This window comes from Zootermopsis nevadensis, unplaced genomic scaffold (assembly GCF_977971745.1).
Source record: "Zootermopsis nevadensis isolate Lab colony 2312 unplaced genomic scaffold, Znev_1.0 Znev_ptg000024l, whole genome shotgun sequence".
Classification (NCBI taxonomy): Eukaryota; Metazoa; Arthropoda; class Insecta; order Blattodea; family Termopsidae; genus Zootermopsis; species Zootermopsis nevadensis.
In genome coordinates, this window is record NW_028259156.1 from 10,914,030 (window position 1) to 10,941,377 (window position 27,348).

General features: G+C 38.3%; 1 protein-coding gene across 6 annotated transcripts in view; it reads right to left on the bottom strand.

Moving 5' to 3' along the window:
• The window catches only part of LOC110831950 (acetylcholinesterase), a 322,930-nt gene that overhangs the window by 200,165 nt on the left and 95,417 nt on the right, over positions 1–27,348 (bottom strand). For 5 of the 6 annotated variants that reach the window (XM_087355399.1, XM_087355398.1, XM_087355404.1 and 2 more), the window contains exon 2: positions 13,312–13,398. The exons of the other annotated variant lie outside the window; for it this stretch is intronic. The gene's annotated coding sequence lies outside the window, so the exon portion shown is untranslated. The remainder of the gene's footprint in view (positions 1–13,311; positions 13,399–27,348) is intronic. 6 annotated transcript variants of the gene reach the window in all.

The window sequence follows — 27,348 nt, forward strand, 5'->3', positions numbered from 1 at the left end:
TCACTGTCTTAATCTTCTCGAAAGGTTGGATTGAAATAAAAATTTATTTGAGATAAAATTGAAAACTCCAACTCGCTACCGTCTGCATTTCCTCTGTGAAAAACCAATTCCATGTATTTCGTGGCATTAATAATGTATTGTGATGTACATAATGAAAAAGACTTCAAATTCTATTTTATAAGATGCATGAGTGTTTCTGAAATTTGAGCTGAAAAAGAACATTCAGAAAATGGGGACCTCTCGACTTGAAATGACGTGCGCTTGATGCAACGCAAGTAAATAGGACTCATTTCCTCTAGGAACTTGATTACAGGACATGTCGTCAGTCAGTCAGTCATTTGAACTCCAGTTCTGCTGATCTCGATTGCCCTACTGCCCCACGTTGATGCAGGCTAATGCAATCTTCTCGCTGCTTCCTTTATTACAGAAAGAGAATGAGATATCTATTCACCTGAATGCCTTTGTTTTCAGAGAAATAGAGAAAGGTAGAGGGCTCTTTAAGCTAAAATACTGGAGCGGTACCGGAGTTACAATGTTGGAAAATAATTACATTAGTCGATCCTGTCCGTATCTGCTTCTCCACCTTACACTCCTGCAAAATCAAGTTTTCGACACCATTAAGCTAATTAACACAGCTTATACAACAGCATAGGATGTTAAGTTGAAATCTTGGTTCAGTCTATTTTCACTCTGAGTGTATTGATCTTATGTTATTATATGCAAAAGATGGTAACGACTCGGAAGATAAACTGCTAGCTTAAATTCATATGCAAATATAAACTTGGATGCCAAAAGAAATTTATTATGGTATCATCAGACGTCATTTTTTTAGTACTGATGGTAACAATGGTATATAAGTATGTATATCCCACAATTTACAAAGCCCGTGTATCTGAATCGCTGCAAAATGAATTACTTTAGGGAACAAGAGGCAGTTCTTTCATTGCATAAATAATGCACTCCGTATGCGGAGGTTAGTCGCTGAAGCACTGGACTTTATTCCAAGCAGATGTTTCTACTGGCATTCAAAGGCCCTGCCATTCTTTTGGCCTTTCAAGAGGAGTTTTTCCATGAGATTTCAGCACTAAACAAAACAAAAAAACGATGACTTTCAGCTGGCCAGAGATTACCCTTTGTTATAAGCAACCGTAAAGTTAATTACCGTGTCACTCGGTCCTATCCAGATCAATCCAATCCAAACCTTCATATCCTGTTAATTTTTGGAACATTTTAATATTATCCTCCCACCCACGCCTAAGTCCCCTGCGGCCTCTTCTCTTTACATTTTAGAACCAACATTTTATGTTAATTTTCCAGTTCACGTCAAACGACGTTTTTAAAGTGCAAAAATTTCAAGCTTCTTATGTAATTTTTATAATTTTATTGTTAAATTATATTACTTAGGTTCAAATATTATTCACGGCACTTTGTTTCCAAACAGCCCTAATCTGTTTTCTCAACTTTAATTGAGAAACAAAGTTGCAGGTCGTATAATCTCCTGTGCAGGATTGGACGTCAGCTGCGTGTTTCCCAGCAGAAGTCCAAATATAAATTTATGTATGCTGCAATGTGCTCAAACCATCAGACTTTTTCGAATGGTAAAGTTTACTACTTCATTATCTCAGGGTCCGTACTAGACGAAGGATGCCATGTGCTAGTAGACCTCTCTAGTTCGTGTGGTCGGTGAAGACCATTTCTGCTGCTTAGAGTGATTCCAGAGCACAGCTGACTACTTTAAATAAAAGGCCAACAAATTAAACATAAAAGTATTGTATTGTAAGTGGCGTTTACCGAATTAAAATATATGTCATGTGAAATTTATCAAAATAAGATCGATATTTTATAAGGACGAAGTAGCCGTTTAGACCGTCAGGCACAAAAAGTATTTTGTTGAGGATTTTATAAAAATAAGCATACAAAATGTTATTAAATTTATTCGTTACGTATATGTACACGAAAATTAACGCGATAGTGATTTTACCCTTCACCGTGTGTATGTGGCATGTCTAAAATATTTCATGACCAGATAAAAATACATGTAAAAACGGTTAAACGGTGCAGAGAACAAAAGAAGTAGCTGATGCGTGTTTGTGTGTTTTGCCGGTGGAATGGGGGAGGGCGTTTGCACGTAAATTATAAAGACTGAAAAGAAGTGTAACAAGATCACATAGAAATTACTTGGTAACTTTCAATAACAACAATCTTGAGTAAAGTTTCCATTGTTATTAACTGTGTACATATCTCACTGCTGTAAACTAATGATGCTCAAACAGCTCTGCATGGAAAGAGGCAAACAGACGTTGCGGGTAATTGATTATATCTACTAATTAGTTACTAAAGAATATATTTGCTTAATGTAACAGGTAAAATATACGATAATTACAAGAATTAATAACGCAGTTCGAAGTTGAATTACCAGTATTAATATTTGATAAATGGAAGTTGGTTCGTGTTTCAGAGTTTGAAGAACAGTTCACAATAATTACATTACGGCCCAGCTGTTCATATTTGCAAAATACGATGGCGATAAATTTGTCCACGGAACTACATCGACTCTCCTTCGGACCAGAAGTTGATGTTTTTATTTGCTTTTATTTATTTATTAATTAGTTGCTTGATAATTGACGCTGTCGTTAGCTTAGATTATACAGCATCGAATGACAGGATGATTAATGAATAATGAATTGGAAGAGATGTGGAAGGAAGAAGTCGTAACACAATGTAAGATACTGTCGTTAAGTTTACTTCTAGGAATTGAGAGAAACAATGTAGCCGGTCTCTAGAGTCAGTAAACCCTAGAGTTTTCTGAGAACAGCAATGGACATACGGGTTACAGGAAAGGTAGAAATATCTTGACCCGCTGAGCGATTATCACCTTCCCAAAAACGACTATGATCCATGCAGTCGCAGAATTTTATACTCCATTCCGTCCCTTCATTGATAAGGAAAATACTTGATATGCCAATATAAAACTATCTGCATTCGATAGATGATGTTACGGACGCGATAAACTTAACAGGAATACAATAAGATATTATAATGGAGTTCGTGTATTTTTATTCTACCATTTCAGAACGCCTCTGTCACACAAATGTTTTTCAGTGGTCAGGTACACATGTTTTTATGATATTAAATTACTGTATTTATAGGCATTATTAAAATTTCTTTTCATTGCCTTTAATCTGCACATATTTTAAATACCCTTGACAAAAATACCAACTGCAATAAAGGATCGTAAATTCAGGGACAGAATTACTTATTACTGCAATTCAGATTTACAAATCGATTACTTCAGCTCGTATACACAGTACATATTAAATTCCTAACAGATACAATACGAAAGAACCGGAATTTTATTGGATTTCTATTGCATTGCCATCACATTCACATTATCATCAATCATATTTCTTTTCCATTATAACCTGTGACCCTTTGGATGTTTCCCTTATTCAATTTTTGGTGCCAACTTTGTACGTGTATTGATCTTTGTTGCTTTGTGAGGGAAAGAGGAAATAATAAAACTGAGTTCTGGCCCTCCATCTTGGCACTCTTCATGACATTCACGAGGGAACTTCTATTGCTCCCAAAAGGTTTCACATTTCGTTCAAGAATATTGTAGATGTACTGCTTTGTCGAGGGGAACCGCCAATTTATAATCGCACACCACACTAAAACCTGTGAGATTAAAGGTTACCAGGCGGACAGATGAAAATTACAGTTTCAGGGATGGTTCAACGTGTAGTCTCGTACATACTGACCGGCTTTTCAGAGGTGCTTACTGCCTCAATCATCAGGGCGATTGCAAGCCCGATTTCTCTAAAGGTTCACCAACCAAAGTTTTGCAAACACTGAGTATTGTAGGCGCATAACTAATGACATGTGTCACCTGCAGGATGTAAATATACACTCACGGCGACAAGGTTAACAGAAATAAAAGGCTAGTAGGTCGTACACGACAAAGCACGTGAAACATATAAATGTGTCCATCTTTCTCGTCTTCATCAGACATGCTTATATAAACAACCACATCCATAAGACGAGACAGCCATGTTTCATGATTGTATGGGTTTAATTTCCTTTTACATTTGTCACTTACAAAACCTGCAAAGCTACCAGACAGCTTTAACAAATTCCTTTAGTCTACAAAGTCGCCCATACAGTAGTCGATTATTGAAATCACGAGTTCGAATCCCGATCGGAGCATGACTGTATGCCGCGATTCTTTGGTACTACTCTGCGAATGTTCATAACTATACGTTAGCCTTATTTCTTCTTCGGTTCGAAATATATTTGTGGAATCCACAATACGTTCTGTGAAGGTAATAGATTTATTTACAGTTTTATTGAGTTTTATACTATTAAAATACACCAAATTCTGTAACTATAAAATGTTGAAAAGAGATTCAATAGGAATATTGTTAATAATAAACAGACTGGATCTCTGAGAAAGTGGTCCTGAAGATGGCTGTCTTCTGGGTTGTTGCGTCATGTAGTCTGGTACAATACTACACGGCGCAACAACCCAGAAGACAGTCATATTCAGACTCACCGTCGTAAGAAAAATCCCAAATCCCACTTACTAAAGTGGCCCTGGTTTAACTAATGTACCGTGCTGGCAATGACCTGGAAAGTATGAGAAGAATTATGAAAAACCTCAGCTTCAAGTTATTTTAGTGTGACCGTTTTGGCGTTACAAGGTTCGAGTTACCGACTGTCTTGTCTCAAAAAGTTTACAATATCATGACACAAGGAACGACTGTCTCCTTCCTAATTCATAGTTATTATCAGCATCTTCAGTCAATGTCGTATAACTTTCAAAAATGAAATAGAACCTGACAAACGCCTCAGGTCGCTGATCGTGATTCGAACCCTGGGCTTCAATAAAGCAGTTCGAACGCGTTGTCAGAGCCAAGAGCGCTGCAGTAACAACCTTTTGGACTGCCGCTGTCTCTGCCGAGGGTCACGGCCTGGTATTTGAATGGCGCATCGCTTAATCTTCTGGACTAGCTGCGAGACAGGAGCTAGTGATTAATGCTTCAGCTTCCCGCCCACAAATTTCCTTTGAAACTGGGTCGAAAGCTGCTGCCCCACTGTTCGAATGATTAAACTTTTCTTCAAATGTTACAATGAGCTCAGGAAGTCGTATTCTTCAATCGCACAGCCAAACAACCCGTAGCAGCCGCCTCTGTGGTGTGTCATTTACTAATTTGAAAGTTAACCCACGACAACAAACGATACGTCAGAAGTGGACATCTCTCTCTGTGATGAAATAATTGATATTTTTCCAGGTTCCAGGAACACTCTGTGTAAAGCCACTGTTTTACTTTTCCTGAAGAAGACTACAAAATGTTTCTTTATCCGTGCCAGTATGCGATATTTAACGTTAATTTGTTACGTAATAAGTTCTGTCTGCTTCACGATTCACTGATGTGATTACGTACAAACTTGACCCGATATGACGCAAGCCATGTCGCTTCCCTAAATAAAAATAAAATGATTTTTAATGAGCGAACAACTGCTGTATTTTGATGGCCTTTTAATTGGAGGACTGGGCGCACATTTTTAATGAGCGTCGAAATGTTTTTTTCCCGTATGGATTAGAAGCGCCGTTTTTTGCCAGAAGGCGTTTTAACACGTTGCTCCCTCACAATATATTTGTCATGCGTTGGTAGCTGAGAGGCTTACGTACCTGCAGTCAGCCATTAGCTGTAACCAAACGTTTTAGCTGAACCCCAATCCACTCTCGTACATTGTAAATCTGATTACGTCCTGATTGTTAATTTTATCTGCTAATAACAGACCTGGGACGCCTTTGCTGCAATAACTTTCTTCCTTCGTGAAACACAATTTTCAAAACAAATAAGTTATCTTGCTTTATTACCATTTAGGCTACCTTTCATTCCCAGTTTCTTCGTTTCCAAGCCTCTCAAAATATATTTAATTCTTATTTTCGATATGGAAAACAGCGTTTAGAGGACAGGATTGTTTATCCTCCAAATAATTCCGAAGGAAGAATAATTTTTATCATCATCTCCACTTTCTCTGCAGTCCAATTCGAGACCAGACCTTACATCCTATTTAGACATAGGATAGGACTCTATATATGGGTCGTGTCTACGTAGACGAACTCAGACAGCGGAGCGCACAATAATTACTAAGTACACGTTCCTCCTGCTTCAGTAATCAGTAACTGTGAATTTTGTATTCATGGGTTTATTATATGATTGCCAATGTAAACAGCGACTACTTTCTTAAACAGCATTAACATGTTAATCTTTATAATAAAACATTGTTGTGTTTCATCTGCGTTACGGACTGAATTCTTAAATATTACTTAGACGAGCTCAAAGGGGTTAGATTATTTGTTATAATTTATTAGATATTATGAAAAAACCGTTCATAAATTAATGTAAAACAGTTAGAATAACATAAGTCCTAAGATCTAACACAGGGTCTAAGGCAAGCATAATTTTTTTAAAATAAACATAATGAATTGTACACAATAAATACAATTAATAGACTTTTATTTTATAACTATTAAAGGATACGCATGGCGGAATTAGAAATAAATGAAAGTAGATCAAGTATTTAGTTTGAACTAAACACGGCATCTTATAATACTTTCGATATAATTCGAATTCATTCGCTCCAGTATTTTGCTTATGAGTACTGCCAGTTATTTGCTTGTCACAACTAAATATTCCGAACTATTGACACTTCAGTCACGCCTATGCGAAATTTAAGAAAACTCTAGTGCTAGAAGCATTCTAGTCTCATTTTCCTCATATGTTGCCCACTAGAATTACTGAAAGTAAAAGCCAACAGAACTATAGTTCTGATATTACTTGTCGCACGGAATCAACACAGAATTTTAATAGCTCATCAGGCGTGACGTAACTAGCTAGTTTTATTCATTACACATGTACACAAGAGCGTATTGTCTGTTAGTAGCTCCATTTTCCCTTGGCAGGCAGCGTTAATTTGTGATAAAAGTTTATATTGCTCCCTGCCCCCCAGTAACTCAGCTGTTAACGTTATGTTGACATTAAACAATTTGTCCAAACAGAGTAACTTCCTTTCTGACACTGCTAAGTAGATGGCTCTTGTAATTCTTGTTCTTCTTCCCTATATTTGATAACCTAATTCCTCACAGAGTTACTACCGCCATAGTTACACCACAGGGGTTTGTAAACAAAGTCAAGCAATTTATGTGAAATGCTACGAAACGTTTAATATTGAATTGTGAAATTTTGTGCTCTCTAAGAACATATTAAATCAGTACAAATTACATTTGACTTAAGCCCTTCTGACAGAGCACCAAGATTTAAAGCAGGACACGGAGCGGATTGGCGCAGCGATTACACATCTGATTTGCATTCTACAGATTCCTGGCTCAAATCTCGTCTAAGAGCAGGCTGTTCGGACTGTGATTCTCTCGGTTACCTGATATAAATGTCAGAATAATTTATCAAAAATGAAGATTGTTTTCTACAGACTCTAAAGCCACTTCCTGCGCTCATATGGCACAGTTCCTGGTTTAATTCAGTCAAGGCACTGAAAATGCTGACCGATATTTTCATAATTTTCCTCAGTTTCTTCAAAGAAATGCCATAAAATATATTTTAGCACGTAAAACCACCCCTTTTCCAATGATTTCAAGTTCACCGAATGTGACAGCGTCTCATGTCATTTAACGCCAAATAAAACACACAGTTGTTGCATCGTCATTAAATAGTCTACTATCCTTCCTATATAGTACCTCACCCGATGTTGAATAACGTTAACAGTTAAGATATCGTCGTTGAATAATCGAATGATCTTTAGCTTGCTTGCGATATAAACCATTTCCCTCTTTTGCATCAATAGGAGAATAACAGAATGCTTGTGGAATTGTGAAGTAGGCCTATGGCTAAATTAAAAATGTGTGCGTGAAGTTCATCTTGCTGAATCAGTTAAAGTAGTCATTCACGAACGCGCACAAGGGACTCATTAGAATAACACGCTCTTGCGTGCAGTATGCGGTCGGTTCAGACAATAATTGGGCTACTTCGGAACAATGTGATGTCAAGTCCTCGCTTCCCATGTTCACACTTACTTCGTGTAGGCTCCAATTTGAACAGAACCACAGTCACAAATAACGTCCTTCCGTAATGGCAGATTCAATACAGACGTGTTAAAATTTAACACAGCGGTGTCAAATTATAACATTGATTACAACATATACTGATGCTGAAGGTCTTTTAGTAAACAGATCTACTGGTTATTATTCATGCTCGAGTCATATAAGAAACATTAGACTTATATAGTTTCTGTCCGTCCGTATCTCCTAAATAACGCATTTTAAAATAAACTAAATAGCCCACTGACTGCTAATCTGTCCACTATTATTGCCATGACCTGTTCTTCAGATCAGTGAAACAGAGATGAGCATTTCCCGCACACAGGAAGGCCTACGATTTCTTTAGCTGTAATATTCTGCGATTAAACAATTGTCTTTCGAAGTTGTTGTTTCATTCCTACTTCTTGATGGTAGCCTATGACACCCACCTATTAAATTACTCTGGTCGAGTTAGCACAGCGATAACGAAGCTCGAATGTGCAGGTGTCTGTGTGGCTCAAGATTTAGTTGAGACAAAGGATAAGAGTTTCTTTGGTGTTTCCCTCGATCTTTGTAAGCAAACGCAAAACCAGTACTTTCGCTTCGCCCCCGTGCAAAATCATCCTGTGTATCTACGAAAATTAGTGACTCTATTTGATATATACCTACCTAACCAAATAAATCGCTTATCCTTTGCTTCTTTTATTATAATCAGTCAATTTTACTCAAACAATGCTGATATGACATTACACTAACAGATTATCGGAAAAATCTTAACTTCTTATCTCTTGCTTCTGAGGCTGAAAAATTAAGATGGTTAATAAAATTCTGTGCAGTATTTTGGGGTACGGTCGCCTGACACCAGAACAACTGACGAACAATTAAATGACATAAGTTTGGAAAAAGAGTGTGCACCTTATTTTGGTAGAAAACAATTACTGACATCCACGAGCTAGATATAAGCCTAACAAGAAAGAAAGAAATAAAACAAGAGAAATAAACATACACAATGGGACGCTCTGCAATGAAAAAACATACAACAAAAGACTAACATAAAATAAACATAACAGAATAAACCAAAATGTGGCATCAGCATTTCTTTCATTCGCTGAAATCCTCCGACAGAATTACTGTATCATCATCAAAGACATTCATCTACTGAAGCACATCTGCATTTAGCTTAAAACTTCAGTGACTTCAAGACAATTGTTACACAGTTTGCAGATGTTTAAATAACAATAGGATATTCCATAACAGTGTAGGAGTGGAGTTATAGATCCTCGTATTCTTAAACTCAGCATCAGACGAAGGTAAGTGATGAGCTTCACGCTTAGGTCATATTAACCCAAGGCAGAGAAAGCCAGATACCAACTAGACCGAAAGCTTGGCTGTTCTCATAGTTGATCCGGACGAGGCAGCCAAGAGAACAGTCCGTGTCTGACGAGAACAGAACCCCGAAACTCTGCCTGCAGCCGTTCATTATACCGAATGAAATGTCAAAAGCGCTTGTTTATATTATGAACACTTTTAATATAAATTTTATTTATTAACAGCCAATTTTCTGCGTCCCCTTTGCTACTTGTAATTCTTCTATTTCTCTTTTTCATCATATTAATTAAACGAGACAGAAACGGAAAGTCAAAGATATTAATGATAACCCACGCACCGAATTTCACTTTAAGAAGTACAAAGTCCTTTTCCAATACCATTAAATTTAGCTTTGAAAATAAATAAAAGTACATGATCGTTTGTATTATCTAAGGAAAGAGAACACGTATTCCCCACGAAATTAATTGGCGAAGACGGAGTTTCATTTCCAGGGGCCAACTCTTACGAAAGCTGGTGCTGGTATCTATATCTGGGACCTACAGGTTTTGGACAACTTCTAAAATTGCGGGGACATACAAATACCGCTTGCAATATATGTTTAAATTACTTCAGAGCTGCAGGAGCAAATTGACCGCACCTCGGTGTCTAACAACCTGCTATCAACAAGACAAACTTTACGGATGTGTGAACTTCTGAGATGTGATCAGCACTAGCGTCGTTGAATGTAATGTCACTAAGTGTTGTATGGCGACAGATCTGCAGCTGTCGTTAGGGCATTTTTCAATGTAAAATAAGAACTTCAGAAAGTACGAAATATTTTGGTCTGCGACGAATACTGTAAATATGTTGAAAACATGTCTCATATTTTGCAAGTGGTGTTAGGAGGATGACAAGTTCAGTTTATTACAATTTTAGAAGTTGTAAAATACATGATACATTCTAAAAGAGAGATAGAACCTAATAACTCTGATATCGTTTTTAATTATACTGTAATGCCAGTGCACACAGCATAGAGTTTATCTTTAAAATTATTTAAAAAATAATTAGGCCTAATCAGTAGTGCGTTGTTGAAACTCGAATCTTGCAGAAAGAAAGTAACGATTCTGCTGATTACAGATTACGTTCCTTTAATGAACGTATTCAGTTCACATTACTCACAAGTTTTAATTCAAAGTTCATTCTCATTTAACGGGAAGAACTGTCAGTAAATGACTAATGACTGAATATTGCTGGAAGTTAAAAGAAGAAATAATTTGTTAGATTTCCATCAACTAGCTGGTTGCATAGTTAGTTCTAATGAAACAGCCATTACTTCGAAAAGCAATTTTTCGAAATGTACAGATTAACTATCACTTTAAATCAATTATAAATACATTTCTAAGAATTATAATATATTACAGAACGCAGACTTTTCTAACACAATGAAAAAATTTGTCTGATTAGTCACACTAAAAGCTATCGAGCGAATTTAATTCTAATACTACCCGCATCAGTCGAATATATAACTGCTACTTTAAATGAGGTCTCTGAACCTTTATGAATTGTATAAAAAACTTTATCGTGCAATATGGGAACATGAAATTAATGTGTCGTTAAAATATACAAACTTTTATTTGAAACATTAGTCGATGTTAATATTAAAATAAGTAAATATTGTTAAGTAAAAGCATTTTGTCATGCCATACCTACGAGAATTTTACGCTTTTAGACAACATATTTTATCTGATACACTTTACACTGTTGCTCCATAAAAGTTACTTGTATCGATATACTTCAGTAAATAAACTGCAGGACATTATTTTAATTTCAATACGGAAAACAAGACCATGACAGAAGTACCCAGTCCTTGATTCAAAGTACAGAAAAAGTTTTAAGTATGAGAATTGCTGTGGCTCTCTGCACAGTACAGTTGATCCAACGAACAGAACACGGCGACATAAAACTAATGTTTAACAGTCTCATTCAGAACCGGATCTGCAGGTAAGGTTGAAACGTTTATATATGAATTACCCGACCGTATCATTCGGTAGCCGTAACACAATCGCTGTTCATCACATCAAAAAGTTCCTCGAGAATTTACTCGCCTGGCGATTGGCATGCTGAATGAGCAAGTCGAGTTTTGTGGAACAGAATTAATGTTAAAGGGAAACCAATGACCATTATTCTGGACTTACATACGAATGATAACTATATGTTCATAACAAAGCGTTAACAGTTTCTAGAATCAGTGTGGTGTCTAGAATCTTGACAGAACTGTGACAGCAACGTTCACATAGTGCATATAGGCCATTTACAATCTAGAAACAAACATACTTCGCTTCGATTGCAATCCGTGATGAATTTCATTTTAATGTACGATCATGCCCCATTATCATCTGCGCTGGGCTAAGCCAAAGTCCCTGTCCGTATTTTTTTCTTTGAGTGGTGGAAGTACATTATTTATATAAAACATCGAGGGTATTATGTCCGAAGGGCGTTCCAACATATTTGCATGATATGAGATATTTGGTTTATGCCACGCCAGAAGGGCGTAATGCTTGATGCTGCTCTATACGGGATACTGGGATACTGGGAACGACCCGTTCTTCAAGTGCCTGAGCACTGCGGGTCACAACGTTTTTCGTTGGCTTCACCTGATAGACATTCGGTAGGACTCCTTGGACGAGGGATCGGCCCGTCGCAAGGCCTCTACCTGTACACAGGACAGCACAACACAGAAGAACGCGGACAAACATCCATGGCTTGAGTGGGATTCGAACCCACGGTCCCAGCGACCAAGCGGCACAAGGCCCACGCCTCAGACCGCGCGGCCACTGCGGACCTCGCCCTAAACGGAGATAGAGATATTTACATTTGCGCGCAAATTCGCCGTTCGCGGCATGAGGTACCTTCCAACAACACAGTGTCAAGAAGTTTTTTTGGAATCGAAAATGTGCCCTTCTTGTACGAAATCCTTCAATTGTTCGCCCCGTTGTAACGCCTCTCGATAAGTGAAGGCAGAATGCTGAGCCAACAAACTTAGTACGACGTAGGGTAAAATGAGGGCGAACAAGTGGGCTGACGCACAACCCATCCCTCAGCAGCAATGTGGTCCGCCCGTCCAGGGAAAAGGCTGGGAAATTTAAGACGACAAAATCTTCCTTCTGTAATAACGTGAACGGAGCCTTGTCTTAGCTAATAACACCTCGAACAAAAGGCAGCGTGTGTGACTGTCTTACTGGTTCAGGGGATTAACAAGATAAAAGACTGCCATTTACTGACTCTGAAGTAATGAGACCTTGTGCGTCTTATTCCTGTTTGCGCCCCAACACAGAAGCTACCCGACTGTAGAAGGCTTTAATAATGCCTGGAAATCTTTAGTATGAGAACCTACATGGAAGAAAGTGCTTGGGAAAACCCAGACATATATGGGCGAACAGTGTTAAAATTATCTGAAGGCAATAGGGTGCGACGTTATGGATTGGATTAAACTGACCCAGGATAGAGAAAAGAAAGGCCTGTTTTACTTGTGACTTATTTTACGATGCTGTCAGTAGCTCAGACTAAATAGCGTCGAATGTTGGAACGAATAATAAATTGTTAAGAATGTGGAGGGAAGCGGTCGTGGCTAATTTGTCGTATTATCACAGTATTTACTTGGAGGGACTGAGGTAAATCAGGAAGTATCGGTTAATACAGACAGTCTCCGGAACATTAGAAAAGGGACCTCCCGAATATGAAGCGGGATGCTAACCACTCAGTCGCGACGTTCGGTTAAATCCTTTCGATAGAGTAATGAACCCTTTAGCTTCTCCTTACGAAAATAACAAATTGTTTCTTCCAGAGATTTTCAATTGCCACAACACATTATTTGTTTTTGAAAATAGGAATATGCCGAAACTTACCAAACTGAAGCGTAGTCCAACACCCTCCGTTCAAATTTGGTGTTTCTTCTGCCTGCCCTGAAGACACCCCACAGTCGGGGTTGGACTCTAAATGGAAGAAAAAAACATAATCAGAAAGAATAAAAGAGAAACAATGAACAAAAGGTAACAAAATAGAAAACAGAAGACAAATGTAAAAAACATGAAAAGCTGGAGGAAGAGAGGATAAAAACTAAATAAAGTAAGAATGAATTAATGAATGAATGAGACAAAATAATTAAATTAATTAGAAATAAAGAAAATAATGCAAGCCTATTATAACACAGGCCTACACAAGAGTGTTACCTGCTGACAACAAATTTAAAATACAGTTTTGTTATAATCTCACCTTTGCAAACATTAATTGAAATAGCCCACTTGGATTTAAGGCTAAACTAAGGTCACAAGATTGCCTTGCCGCCAAGTGTTGCAATGAAAATCCTTCCTGAGCGAATGAGTTTCAAAAGGTCGCACTATTACCTCGTCGTGGCCTAATTGGATGAAAACGGACACAATCCTTGCGGACACGCAACTGACGTTCAGAATTTCAAAATCTTCTGTTGATTGGCACTGATCCTGTTCGCCCCAAAGTTTGGACGTTCTGCTAACGAGGGATTAAAATATAGGGTCTGTTAACGAGTTCTTCCGAGTGGAAAACTGACAGCATGGTTGTGTCGAGACGACTAACAGGACGATCTTAACGCTGCCTGTGAATTTCCCTCTCTTCGGATTACAAAGCAACACAATTTCGGTTCATAATTAGAAAACCTCCATGTAACAGAAGCCTTCTTTAAAAATCTGATGATCTGCCACCTGTTCAAGAAATTCCTTACCGTTTACCGTACTCTAAGCTTCATTACCATATTCAGAATAGACCACGGGTCAGTCTAACCCACGCCACACCCTCACGTTTTGCTTTAAAGTTAACCTCATACCCACAGGTTTCACAGTTTATAATTTTCACAAATTTCTCATCATCCGTGTGCGTGCTATTATTCAACCAATTGCATCCTTCTTTTTTACACCCTAATTATATCTGATAAAGAGGAGAATCTTTTAACAAGTATACAAAATAGTTCCATTACGAATACTGACACTCTGGTCCGTATCTGGAAGTGTTTTGTTGGGATGAGTGCTACACCCACCCCCAGTAGAAATTTCTGATGAACCTGTAAGTTCGACTGCAACATTAATAGACACAGATGCGTGGTAGATAACGAGTGAGCACAGAGATACTGAGTCCAGAATGTTAGGTCGTCTTAAATGCTAAAAGACTACAGATGTTACCAACAAATTATTTTACAAATAAACTGTTGCGAAGATCGTTTAGGCAGTTTTAATCTTAGTTTTTAGTGCGAAAATTGTGTTATTTCCTTATCTTATTTCAGCATTAATCGATATACGATTTGCTTAAATCAAGTTTCAGCCATAAAATAGCTGAAAGGTAATAAGCAACTTGTTTTCTGTGAAATGGGCCTACTGGTCTAGTAATGCCACCAAATAAGTTTCTGTGAAAAATTCATTTTGGATTTAGTTAAAATTGGATAGTAAGAGTTTCTGAGATTATTTTGGAACTCAACGTAAAAAGTATAACATCCACGCCTTGTACGAGTGGCAACCAACAACTAGTAAGATGTTGCACTGTGTGGCAGACCTACCAATTTCTAATGTAAGCCGAAATACCTTGTACGTTTTAGAGCATTTCTAGGTAGATGCTAGAAACATGGCAGGATCGCTTCCTTCCCAATTCGTTTCTATTTATAGGGAAAGTTAGTGTGACGTAACGATCCATACTTGTGTCAAGGAGGTACTAGGTTCGAATCTAGGCCGAATTAATGTCTATCATAACTGATAATTTTCGTAGCTATCCGCCTAGGAAACAAATGTTTAGTATCGCAATGCACAATCATCAGAACACAAGGATTCAATTCGCTACGGAAAAGTTCCAGTGGCTGGCTTTTGTGAACAAAGTAACGAACCTTCGTGTTCCAAGAAAGCAGAAAAATATCATCATATGTTGTGTATCATCGTCTAGAATATTATTATCAATACAGTCAACAAGGGAACTGTGAACAGTGTAAAGTTAGGGCGGATTTTGCTAGCAGCCTACTTTGCCTTTCCCTCAGCAGTCATCAATCGACTAATGGCTCTTCTCGTCTGTCACTGCCGCTTAGGTGTGCGGTGGACCCGAAAAATACAACATCGATTGTCACAACATCGATTCTCAGCTGGAGCTCCACTCCAAATGAAATCGAACAGTTTAGTTTTAGCAGCACAGTAAAATTACACTAAAACTGTGACATACTAGTTAAAAGACCGGTAGAAAATCCAGAAAGAATTATCTATTTAACATCTTCATTTTTTATCACCCTTTCTCCTTTCCTTAATCCCTTCGTACCTTCACATTCGTTACATGTTATTCAAGAAGATTTCCAATGGTAACACCACTTGAAGATTTCTGTCTTCTGGGTTGTTGCGCTGTGTAGTCTGGTAGATGTTTACCAACGTTTCAGAGGTCATACTGCCTCCGTCATCAGGGCGATTCTTAGTATGAAGATTTCTGTCTTCTGGGTTGTTGCGCTGTGTAGTCTGGTAGATGTTTACCAACGTTTCAGAGGTCATACTGCCTCCGTCATCGGGGCGATTCAGACAGAAATCTTCATACTTACCGCTGTGAAAACCTCAAATAATACGTAACATCACTTGTAAAATTGAACATTCTGCCATCTAGCAGCGTTATTGAGATTGTGGCCAGTCACGCCTAACACACACAAATAGTCATAAATTGATGTTACAGCGGTGAGACCCTTCTGAGTTACTGCGTCGTGTCGCAATGTACCAGCAAGCTGCCATGTTCATGCTCGCCTCCGTGAGGACCTTAAATCTCACAATGTATTTGGACAACTGTAAGATAAAATTGTTCAGGAAGAGAAAACAAAAGCTAATTTTCCACGATATTAATTATTCAATTATAAATGTGTACAGATTTGACGTTCAGAACATTGTCTGATGTTGGGAGCGAGGAAGAACCAGCAAACGGCGCACAATACCACCACGCCTCTGATAGCAATATCGACCAAGCGGAAAGAGATAACAGTGGGGTGCGTGGCAAGTGTTCGAATAGGGCTTACCTATATCTCGGCTGAGGCACTGAGGCTATCGTCAACTCTAGCAGGTAATTTCCAGGATAGTAACCTAAAGCAGATGGCCACGATGACTGGAAGTAATAAATGCTTAGAGAGACACGGAGCAAAGTCCTTCCTGAGACGCAGAAAGTCGCTCAGTTAATCGATAATTACATAAAATCATGCATACAAACAAAACTGTTTACACATTAAATAAAACTTTGTGCCAAACGCGTTTCGATCTCAAGAGGTCGTCATCAGTGGCAAAAACATCACTTCATTAATCTGTCTATTATCATACGATTCATGAATCGATTGCTTGTTATAAAGCGCTGTAAAAGGTCGCACGTTATAAAGGAACACTGAATGTTTAATTGTACAAGTTACTCAGCTCAATGTTCACTGGCCCAAGTTTTACTTGAGGTTTCTGTTGTTGGTCTACGGTGAGCCGTGGTTGCCTGGATTGTGAACGTTAACGTTGAATTGGTATTACTGTCGGTCCTGCTAAGTGTGCAGGGTTATAATCATTCTGATTAACCAGTATGGTCATCTATTGCAAACAAAATTTAATTTTGTTTCTGTTTATTGCCAGGTCAAAGAACATACTGGAGTCGCGAGTGTTCTGTTAATTCATGATATTTAGCTTTTTGTTAGTTTTATAGATGTAGCATTTTTATAAAATGTCAAGCATTTTTGAGGTCGAAACGCGTTTGGCACAAAGTATTATTTAATGTGTAAACAGTTTTGTTTGTATGCATGATTTTATATATCAATACACTGCACGGTCTGCAAGGTTTTAAGATAATCGATAATTGGTCCACCGTTTACGGCAGTCCATGGTTTAATACCGTGTTAAAAAGAAACACTAAGCCCTATCTAAAGTGGTCCACGCTTTTATATTCCTGAATATTAAAATTGATGTCACTACACTGGCTGGGTCAGTAAGATTATGGATAAAAGGAAACAATGAAACACAAATATTTCAAGAGGGAAGGACTACGTATTTTTTCCTCGTAAATTCAAGGAGCTACGAAAGTAATTTTATCCCAAAACTTATTTCACAGAAAGCATGACTACGACTTCATTTATAGATGCATCTTCATTATGATTAAGACGAGAAACATATTTGCTAATCTCATTATATAACTACGACATTTTGTGCATGGCAAATTTTCAGACAAAACGCTGTGTGAACATTTGGTTGGGAAATTTCATTTAGCCACGTCTGTGGCCTTACAATGAGAGACAAAGTTCCCGACAAAACTTGTCCTGATACACACGTAAGCTAGAGAGGAGATGAAATACAGTTTATTACGTTGATCAAATAAAAGCGGATACAATGGGCGAGGAAAATTCTTATGGTCCCAACATTTATGACCATCAACTTCATTCGACACTACATAGCTTATGAAGTTTAAACAGCGTCATTAACTTATTAATAAAACTTGAAATTACAATTTATTTTGTCATCTTCGTTTGGCGACTTATGCCACAAAAGTACATGCGCTGTAATCGTCCCGCGGACCCAGAGTTTGTGACCCTTGCATTACACATTATACTACCTGCCAGAATATCAGTGTGTTCAGGTTACAAACAGAGAATACTGATATATGATGTGAAGCTTTCACGGCGGCTTCCATTAATAAAGTCTTTTCGGACTATCAGCCGTGTTAGATGTTGATTAATCGACGACGTTTCGAGGACCATCTCTGTCCTCATTTTCAGGGCTGTTGACTGTGTGGCTAGCGCTACGAGTCACACAGTCAACAGCCTTGAAAATGAGGACAGAGATGGTCCTCGAAACGTCGGCAATTGACACCATTTAACACGGCTGACAGCCCGAGAAGACTTTATTAGAGTATACTGAGTTATCACGTTACCCTTACTTTCTACTGTGGGATACACAGTCTAAAATTTTAAACAATCCTTTTCCTTTTTTTTAGTAAAAATCGACAGAAAATCATATTCTAAGATGGTTACAAACACACACTCACATTATATGTCACAGATTATATTTTCTCCTGCCTAATATGAATGCATCATTCTGCTGACTTGTACCGTTTTTGCTGTATGTTTTATTGACGCAGCCGCGTCGGGTGGCAGTTGTGTGTTCAAATAATGCTCTCACCCCTCACCCACTATATATATGTATGCAGGGCTGAACGCACTCATCATTCCCACATTTTCCAGTCCATGAACCACTCCCCTTCCTACCCATGAAGCGAGCTCACCACGGGGCCCCCATGTCCCTGCTGGGAAGGGAGTTAGGATTCACTCTATGGACCGGACCACTCAGCGCCTGGCTTCATATTGCTCCTAACGCCCCGATGGAACCTGACATGGAAACACAGGAATTATTCAAAATAGGCGGCAGAAAAGTCTGCGACTGTTCCATTGCCTGGATAGTTTATGCAGCTTGTGGGTCTCAACGCCAGACGCGCTCGCTGGTGTGGAAAATGTAAGTTCCAGGAGAATTCATTCCTTGTATTGCCTTTGAATGGTACCTAGATTATTTAACTACGTTATTTCAACTGAGATGGCCAATTTACGAAGGAAAAAAGGTGGCGAGTTTAATTTACTATTGATACCATTGATGAAACGTGGATTCGTGTTTCCTGGAAAGAAGAAGACTCATTGCAAGTGCTTGAAGACTTTTGCAGAGAAAAAAGTAATTTACAGAATGAAATTATGTTGACGATAGAACAAATGTATGTTACAAAATGTAGGTTCTTTTAATTGAGTTATATAAATATCTCCTCCATCGGAATTTAATAACTGGTCCTATATACAAACCTTTCCTCCGCTATTCTCTAAAAGTCCTCATAGGAGGCTGTGTTAAAACGCGCAGACATTAACACAGGAGAAATGTATCTCTATACTTCAACACCACGCCATTTAAACTTATGGGGGACATACAAACTAGATGAAGATGGCTGTCTTCTGGGTTTGTGCGCCGTGTAATCTGGTAGTTTACCGAATTTTAGAGGTGTTTTCTTCCACTACCATGAGGATGATGGAGGCGGACTACAGAGCGCCAACAACCCAGAAGACAGCCGACTTCATACCCGCTACCGTAAGAACCTGAAATCACACATACATACAGATTTTCCGGTGACTTCAATACTTCAGGTTCTTATGCCTGAGGTCCCTCCCAGCCAGAATTCTCACAAGGACATAGGACCGATTATCAACGGTTACGGAGCTATTGATATATGAAATTCATTGTGATTTGAACTTTACGTAGAACATCAGGATCAATCGTGCATCTTGCAACATCGAAAATTCAATGATCTTCCTCTCTTCCGCTTACTTTGCGTTCTTGTATCATGTTCTTAATGCAACCCCATACAAGAAAATGTAATGGAGTCAAGTCTTGTAACCGCAGTGGCCAATTCTGTGGACAAACACAACCAATCCATCGTTCAGTGCCTCTTCTGCATTCCTCTTACGCCCTCCTTGGACGACACTCCTCAAAGGTTAAGAACCAATGCCTTATCGTATAGGTCCTATAAGTCTGTATGACCGATGCAGTTGGGTGTTCATCGAGTAATGATAACAATTTATGGTCGATCGGGGCGACTGGATTGGTTATGTTTCACACACACGCACATGCAACTCACATTCCACGTAATTTATAGGAGACACAGTCAAGTCGGAAAACCAGGAGGAAGGGAAACGACTTGGAAACGTAATAGTAGAATGGAGGCTAATATTAAAAATTTCCGACAGAAATAGACTGTGAGGAGATGGACTGGATTCATCAGACTCTTGTAAATACTGTAGGCCTATTAAACATTCGACTTTAAAAAAGAAAGTGGAAAATTTCTCGATGAACTAGAAAACTGTTTCTCAAGTCGAAATCTGCTCTATGGAGATGGTTGGTTCAGGTATATTAAGAAGGTATGAAATAACAAATGAAATTCTCTTTGCCCTGAAGAAATCGTCCTCGCTGTGTTACAACCAGTGCGACTCTGTCTTTTATCAGCGAAGAGAAAAGACGGAGAAGGAGTTCGACCCAGAGAGGGAACCATCAGAGGTTAAAGAGGATAGCACAGTACACAGCCAACTCTGAGTAAAAACGAAATGCTGCTTGCAGAGCTAAACTTGTAATTTTCTACAGGCTTATAAGACTGCGAAATGAGAGGAGGACACAAGACCACCTGCAAAAGATAAAAGTCAAGACTTGTCGAGTATGAAAAAAGACCAGAAACGAAAGATATTTACGCTCGTGAGGTTTGAAGATTTCGAAGGGAAAAAAAAAACATGTTCTAACGCGAAGGTGAATGTTACTCGGCAGTCATTGATGTTAAGTGGCCTGGTTTCAAAAGACTTCGGTCTCAAACGTTTGGCCAGAATGACAGATTATCTTCTTTTACCTGTAGGATTTGAGGTTTTCACAGCGGCAAGTAGAAAGATTCCTGTCTTCTGGGTTGTTGCGCTGTGTAGATTGGTCGATCTTTACCGACGTTTCAGAGGTCATACTGCCTCCGTCATCAGGGCGATGAGTATGAAGATTCCTGTCTTCTGGGTTGTTGCGCTGTGTAGTCTGATCGATGTTTACCAACGTTTCAGAGGTCATACTGCCTCCGTCATCAGGGCGATGAGTATGAAGATTTCTGTCTTCTGGGTTGTTGCGCTGTGTAGTCTGGTCGATGTTTACCAACGTTTCAGAGGTCATACTGCCTCCGTCATCAGGGCGATGAGTCTGAAGATTTCCGTCTTCTGGGTTGTTGCGCTGTGTAGTCTGATCGATGTTTACCAACGTTTCAGAGGTCATACTGCCTCCGTCATCAGGGCGATGAGTATGAAGATTTCTGTCTTCTGGGTTGTTGCGCTGTGTAGTCTGGTCGATGTTTACCAACGTTTCAGAGGTCATCAGGGCGATTCATGAGGACAAATGAAGCTTCCAAAATCGGGTCCCGTCAATCCAAACCGGTGTACAACTTTACAATTTTGTTTACAACGATATAATTCATACATTTATTTATTTATTTCTTGGAGCTGACGTCGGTGTCTGTATCACTGTTCCTGTATAGGTCACACTATTTAAACTGACGCGAGTCTTAACATCATTCTGTCACATTTACACAAATCAGCATTTGTACCAGGTTGTAAGCGTAACTGGTATATATAATGACAGATATATCTCTACACACTGTTATCTCTTTGGTCCCACACGAGGGAATCTGTGTTACAGACCATAAACCACTAAAATTTTGATGACTTACGGAACAAGATAACCGAAGTATTCAGCAACATTTTATTTTGTTTCCAGGCAAACGAAGAATATACAAAGAGGACTCATATTTTGGAATAGCACAACCATCAGGGACTCACAGTGGTGATCCAAACGCACCCTCGAGGCTAGAAAACAGCTTGCAATATAAGATACGATCTGTTGTATTTTTTCATGGCTGGAATTCCACGGATGGTTTCTAAACTTTACGATTTAAACTTCATTTTACTAAATCGCAACGTTAAAAGCGGAGAGATTTCTCCGCCTAACCATGCGCCCAAGCACCAAATCATGAATATGTATGTGAAGCGGTGAGAAAGCTTGACCCTATTTTAATTTTGATGTTGGATGGACACTAGCGGTTAATTCCACAATCCAACCACTTTATTTTGAGGAAGGGGACGGGACTGACTCATGGCTGACCTAGACGCAGCGGCGAACAGAAAAATGCTGTCTGTAACAGGAGTGAAACGTCGCTTATCTAACCTGCAGACAGTCATTTCACTAACTGACAAACAAGAATAAATAATACGTATCTCCTAATAACTTTGAGGTATGTGAATTCCTAAACGAGTTCTTTTCTATCTAACGGGAGACAAACGTAAATGGTTATGCAAATCGTTTCCATGATGAAAAGAATCTGTTAGTGTTCATTTGGCATACAGCAAACAATCACCGTGCACAGTACCAATAGAGAGATCCGTGGCGCAGTACGAATGTGAGGGTGCGCAAGCCTATAATAAGAAAGAAAGAAAGAATGAAGGAATTTCAACGTTTCCTGAGCGCGACAAGAACGCAGCCATTAATAGAATAAATGAACACCAATTGACGCTGTTTTAATGATCACTGAAGACAGCTGTCATCCAATTTACTAGCTTGGAGGTCAGTTCGTTTCTGGTAGTAAATATTTCTTGTGTTTAGTTTAGTTGGCTAGCTTGCTGCGGTGGACTGGTCGCCTATGTTAATGCTCATTTCTTTTAAAAGCGCATCAGCTGATTTTAAGTTATTTCCGCTTTTATTAAAACTACTACACATGATCTTGCTGGAAAGAGTTGGGTAATGCCACGGAAAATTAAAAAAAAAGCATAAACAGTGTCACATAACAACTATGAGGAACTGGGTCTCAAAATTTGATTCACTTGCTGGAAAATTTATTGATTAGAATTAAGTGGCGGCTCAGAATTTACGAAAATCTGCTACGTTACTGCGTTGAGTACTTGGAGGTTTTCACGGAAATGACTAATCTGACAAAGTGATTCTGGCTTCCTCTGCAATTACAAATGTCTGTTCATCCGTGCAATCATAATGAACGAACAACACCACGGAAGCTCTGCTACTCAGCGAGATGCGGTCCATATGTGGCAAGTCCTTAACCCTGACACAGCGTGGACCACAATCAAACTTCGACTACAGAACAGTATCAGACTTCGCGTTACTGGGACCAGATTAGCATTTACGATATAATAGATATAATCAAATTACACCCCCTGCGCCATTTTCCTAATTCCCAACAACAACAGCGTTACTAATTTGATGCGGGGCACACAATGACCACATACAGAACGCATTAACCACGGAACTTACCACAGCCTATTTGTTAGGTCTATTAAGTAAAGCGATACATTATACAATTAATGGCTTTTAATTACTTAAATAAAGGTACGAGTATTTGCTAATTTATTCTTTGTAAGTGTATACAAGTAACCACAACTGAAACGGTATATGCGTAAGCCTATGTCCTTCCACAAACCTCATACAGCAGTGAACAGATTAACAGAAATTTATTAAGATTATACTCACAGAATAAAACTGTAAATATAGTGAATTTAATTTTGGTCCTCATACGAGCACACATCAGAATTTTATTATATTTTCTCCAACATCAAAAACTGCTCCGTAATAAAATTATTCATTAAGAATTATGCGTATTTCTATAAGCAAAAATAATCACTGTTCTGTCGCACATGTTATGGAGAAGTTAATAACTACAAGTAAAAGTGTATAATAAAATGGAGATAGAAAGAGGTTTGATGTATGGACGTGGCTATCCCATTTGGAGGTATATTTCCTGTTACTCTGCAACATTAGGAACTAAATGTTATGTTGGAGTCATTAAGCCTCTGGTTGGCCTAAATGTAACAGTTCATGGGGGTGGGAGACAAGCAGCCATCCGGTAACCAACGTAATTACCTTCATTAGGACACTCGGCTGCCTGCCCACCCTGAATAGGAATTCTTAATACCAGTAATTGCATTTGTGAACAGTATGTTGATTCTCGCGTACACTAAACTGCAGAGTTAAAATATTATCTGTCCACTTTACGACAAACACAGGCGGAAAAGAGTTGTTTTATGTCGACACTGTGTTTTGAAACAAGAGTTTATTAATAACCTAGCAAATTTACTTCAACATTAAATTTTCCTTTTCATCATGATTTTGTTTTCGTAAGGAATTATCTAAAAGCGGCATCGTTCACCGCCATAGAAATCTAAAATCTCACATATTCTAGTTTTTGTTTCATTTTTCCTCACTGGCGGTTTTAATTATTCATAATTTTGTATAGAAATAATTTTGTTGGCCTACAACTTGCAAAAATAACAAGAGTTTATCCTAATACACAAACCCATGAAGCTCTTACGATAACTGACACGTGAGATATATGCACTTTGTCAGTTATTTTAATCTCACTGCAACACACTTACCTTGGACTTCTTATTCACGTTTTATTATCAACTGACTTAAATACTTTATCCTCTAAAGCCACATCTGAATCAGAACTTATTCAAGTCTGGAATGCCACGACTGCTAAGATTTTATATATAACATTTGAGGGGGTGGAAGTTGGCGTCATCCCTCACATCGCTCTAAGGATCTCCGTCCCAGTTGTTAACTTGTGCATTAAACTGCCTGGCTAGTCTGCCAAATAAGATTAATTCTCATACACAACTTCCACAGTGTCTTCTTTTCAGTCGATGCTTTAAATAGATCCATAAATATAGTATGCCAGTCGATAATTTGATTGAAATATGCTGCACCAGCAACATTCTAACTGATAATATTTGTCTGCATGATTGAGAATAAATAATGAACCAAATACAAAAAATTATCGTGGTTAATTTTAAAATCTTACCCCGAGATTTGGATGGAAGGAGTTAGGGGAAACCACAAAAACGTCATTAGGCTAGCAGATAGCTGTATCGGAATTAATATTCAATTCAGTTTCGAGAAAGTCCGGGTTCAGACTTTAAATCTTGACTTGTTTACTTTTTAGGTGGATTTTATATAAAATAGGCGGCGATTCTGAGTCAGCCTTTGTTCATAATGGGAAGAAGACAGGGCAACACTGTACATTGTTCAGCCTATGAACTTAGTTCATGGGTCACCTTCTTACTTCAGAGGAAACTTATACGGCTTGTACAAACGAGAAAAGCAATAAATGGTAAAACAGTTTAGAAAGTTTGGAAAATAGATTTAGGCACGAAACTTGTATGAGGAATTACTTTTACAGATAGACCGGGTGGAAGCGCTTATGGGGGGGGGGGGGTTGTAAAAGTTAAATTGTCATGCAGCAAGAAAGTGGAAGGACTGATAAAGGATTCAGCTTTGTAGAATTTAAAAACAATATTTCTTTACAAAAGAAAACAGTTGGCTGTATAATATTTACCACTAAATTTCTATAAATTCATAAACGTAATTAGTACAGTCCGTGGGTTTTTGCCGTTGCACGAAATATATTGAATCTTAGATTATTTTGCGGGATGGGTCTCTCACACAAACTGAAGTATTAATGTAGATATTTTTATTAGTTTAAACTGTTATGCCTCACCCTCAAATACGTACGTACGTGTATGAAATTATATTAACATAAACGCAAAATAAAGCATGTTTATTGTTAAAAATTAGCAATAATTTCAAGTATGAAAATAAAAAAAATGTTTTCAACGAACAAAATAATGGCCTATAACAGCCCGTGGGCTACGTGCTAACCTCTTCAATGTTCATGCGCCCCGACTGTTTCGGAATTATACATAACGTCGTACCCCAAATTCTCGGTTTAGAAAAGCTTTAAATGAATATCAATTAGCCAGACGTATACCAAAGTTTTATAATTCAATTAAATGCAGTTAAATGTGTTTCTACGAATTCACATTTGTGTGTTTTTGTGAGAAAAGATTGGGACAAAATTATATCTTGAGCTTCAGCATGGAATTAGTTAAGATTTTACCCAGTCATGTGATGGCACCCCGAACAGTCGCCTCAATTTAAGTGGCATTCAGCGGACGCCGAGTTTTACACGCCTTGGCAACAAAGACATAGAAAGTGATACAATAAACATTAAAGAGAAAAAAATCTAACGAATTTAATTACTTGTGGTGGGAAATGTGCTTAAGAAACCAGTAAAATTTCCTGAGACGAAATGGCAAAATACACTTAAAAAATATAACTGTTAAGGATGTTCAAATAACACTGAGTAAAACCTCATCTTTCGCAAGGATTAAAGGCCTGGACAATAAAACAATACCGAAGCTGCTGAAATACGTTTTCTGAGAATTTTAATAGGAGTTACACTCCGGAGATCCGGAAAGATTTGAATATATTTATGATTGGTAGTATGCGAAACCTCATTATGACCTCAGTTGTAGTTCACATATACGATAACAATTAAACATTCTTTCAAGCTACATACAACTTAAAAAATCTTTATATGCACTGTTGCCAATTTCTTCCTCAGTTTCTCTGTATCTCTGGCATGCATAACCGGGTTGCAGTTAATGGCATAAAAACGTTCTATGTCCAACGCTCTTTCATGTACCCTACACTTTATTTTCAGGTTCAAACGCTTTCCCTATAGACATGTGTTTTCTCTGTATCTCATTTTCAACAACCAACTTTGCCGACAGAAGCTAACAGTCGCTTAGCTACTATGAAACCGGAATGTACACCAGTCTTGCCAACAGCCACTGTGCATATCCTGAACCAAAATAACCCAGTTCACATTCTGATACCATATTTTTAAGATTTGCCAATATTTTATTTAAAGTTCATTTTAATTATAAAGACCATGTATCTATGATTATTTTGAGACTAATTTTTAAATAATTACTTTACATTTAATATACAAAGTGTACCGCCATAATAATTCGTGTCCCTTTAAACAATGGTAATGTTATGGCCGGAAAGTCTCCTTTCGTGACAATAAACCATTCGGGTTAGTCTGTGCAACCACCACTAGGGTGACTGAATAACATATAGCTTAGGCAGACGCCACGGTTTCCCCGTTGATCTCAATCTGCCCTTACATTTTAACAAATAAGCCTACAGGAAACACAATTTCTACATCAAGTCCTTCATTCTCTATATCAGACATAATGTAAGAATAGATGTCACAAACTTTTTAACAAATTTCAATGCAAAAATGGTATTGTGATAAGGTTTCTTGTATTACTCCAGCTTTTGTATAAAACTGAATTTAATGGAACGCTGGGTCACAGTAAATGGCAGGTTATCTCAGTCAATATAGTAACTGATTACGCCTGCATGGCATGGGTTCGATTCAAGACAGGAGCAGGGATTTTGTAGGTGTTGCTATGCTAGTGTGTGACTTAGCCCTTTCTCTCATTTCTTGATTCCAAGCGCACGATAGCAGTATTAGACATT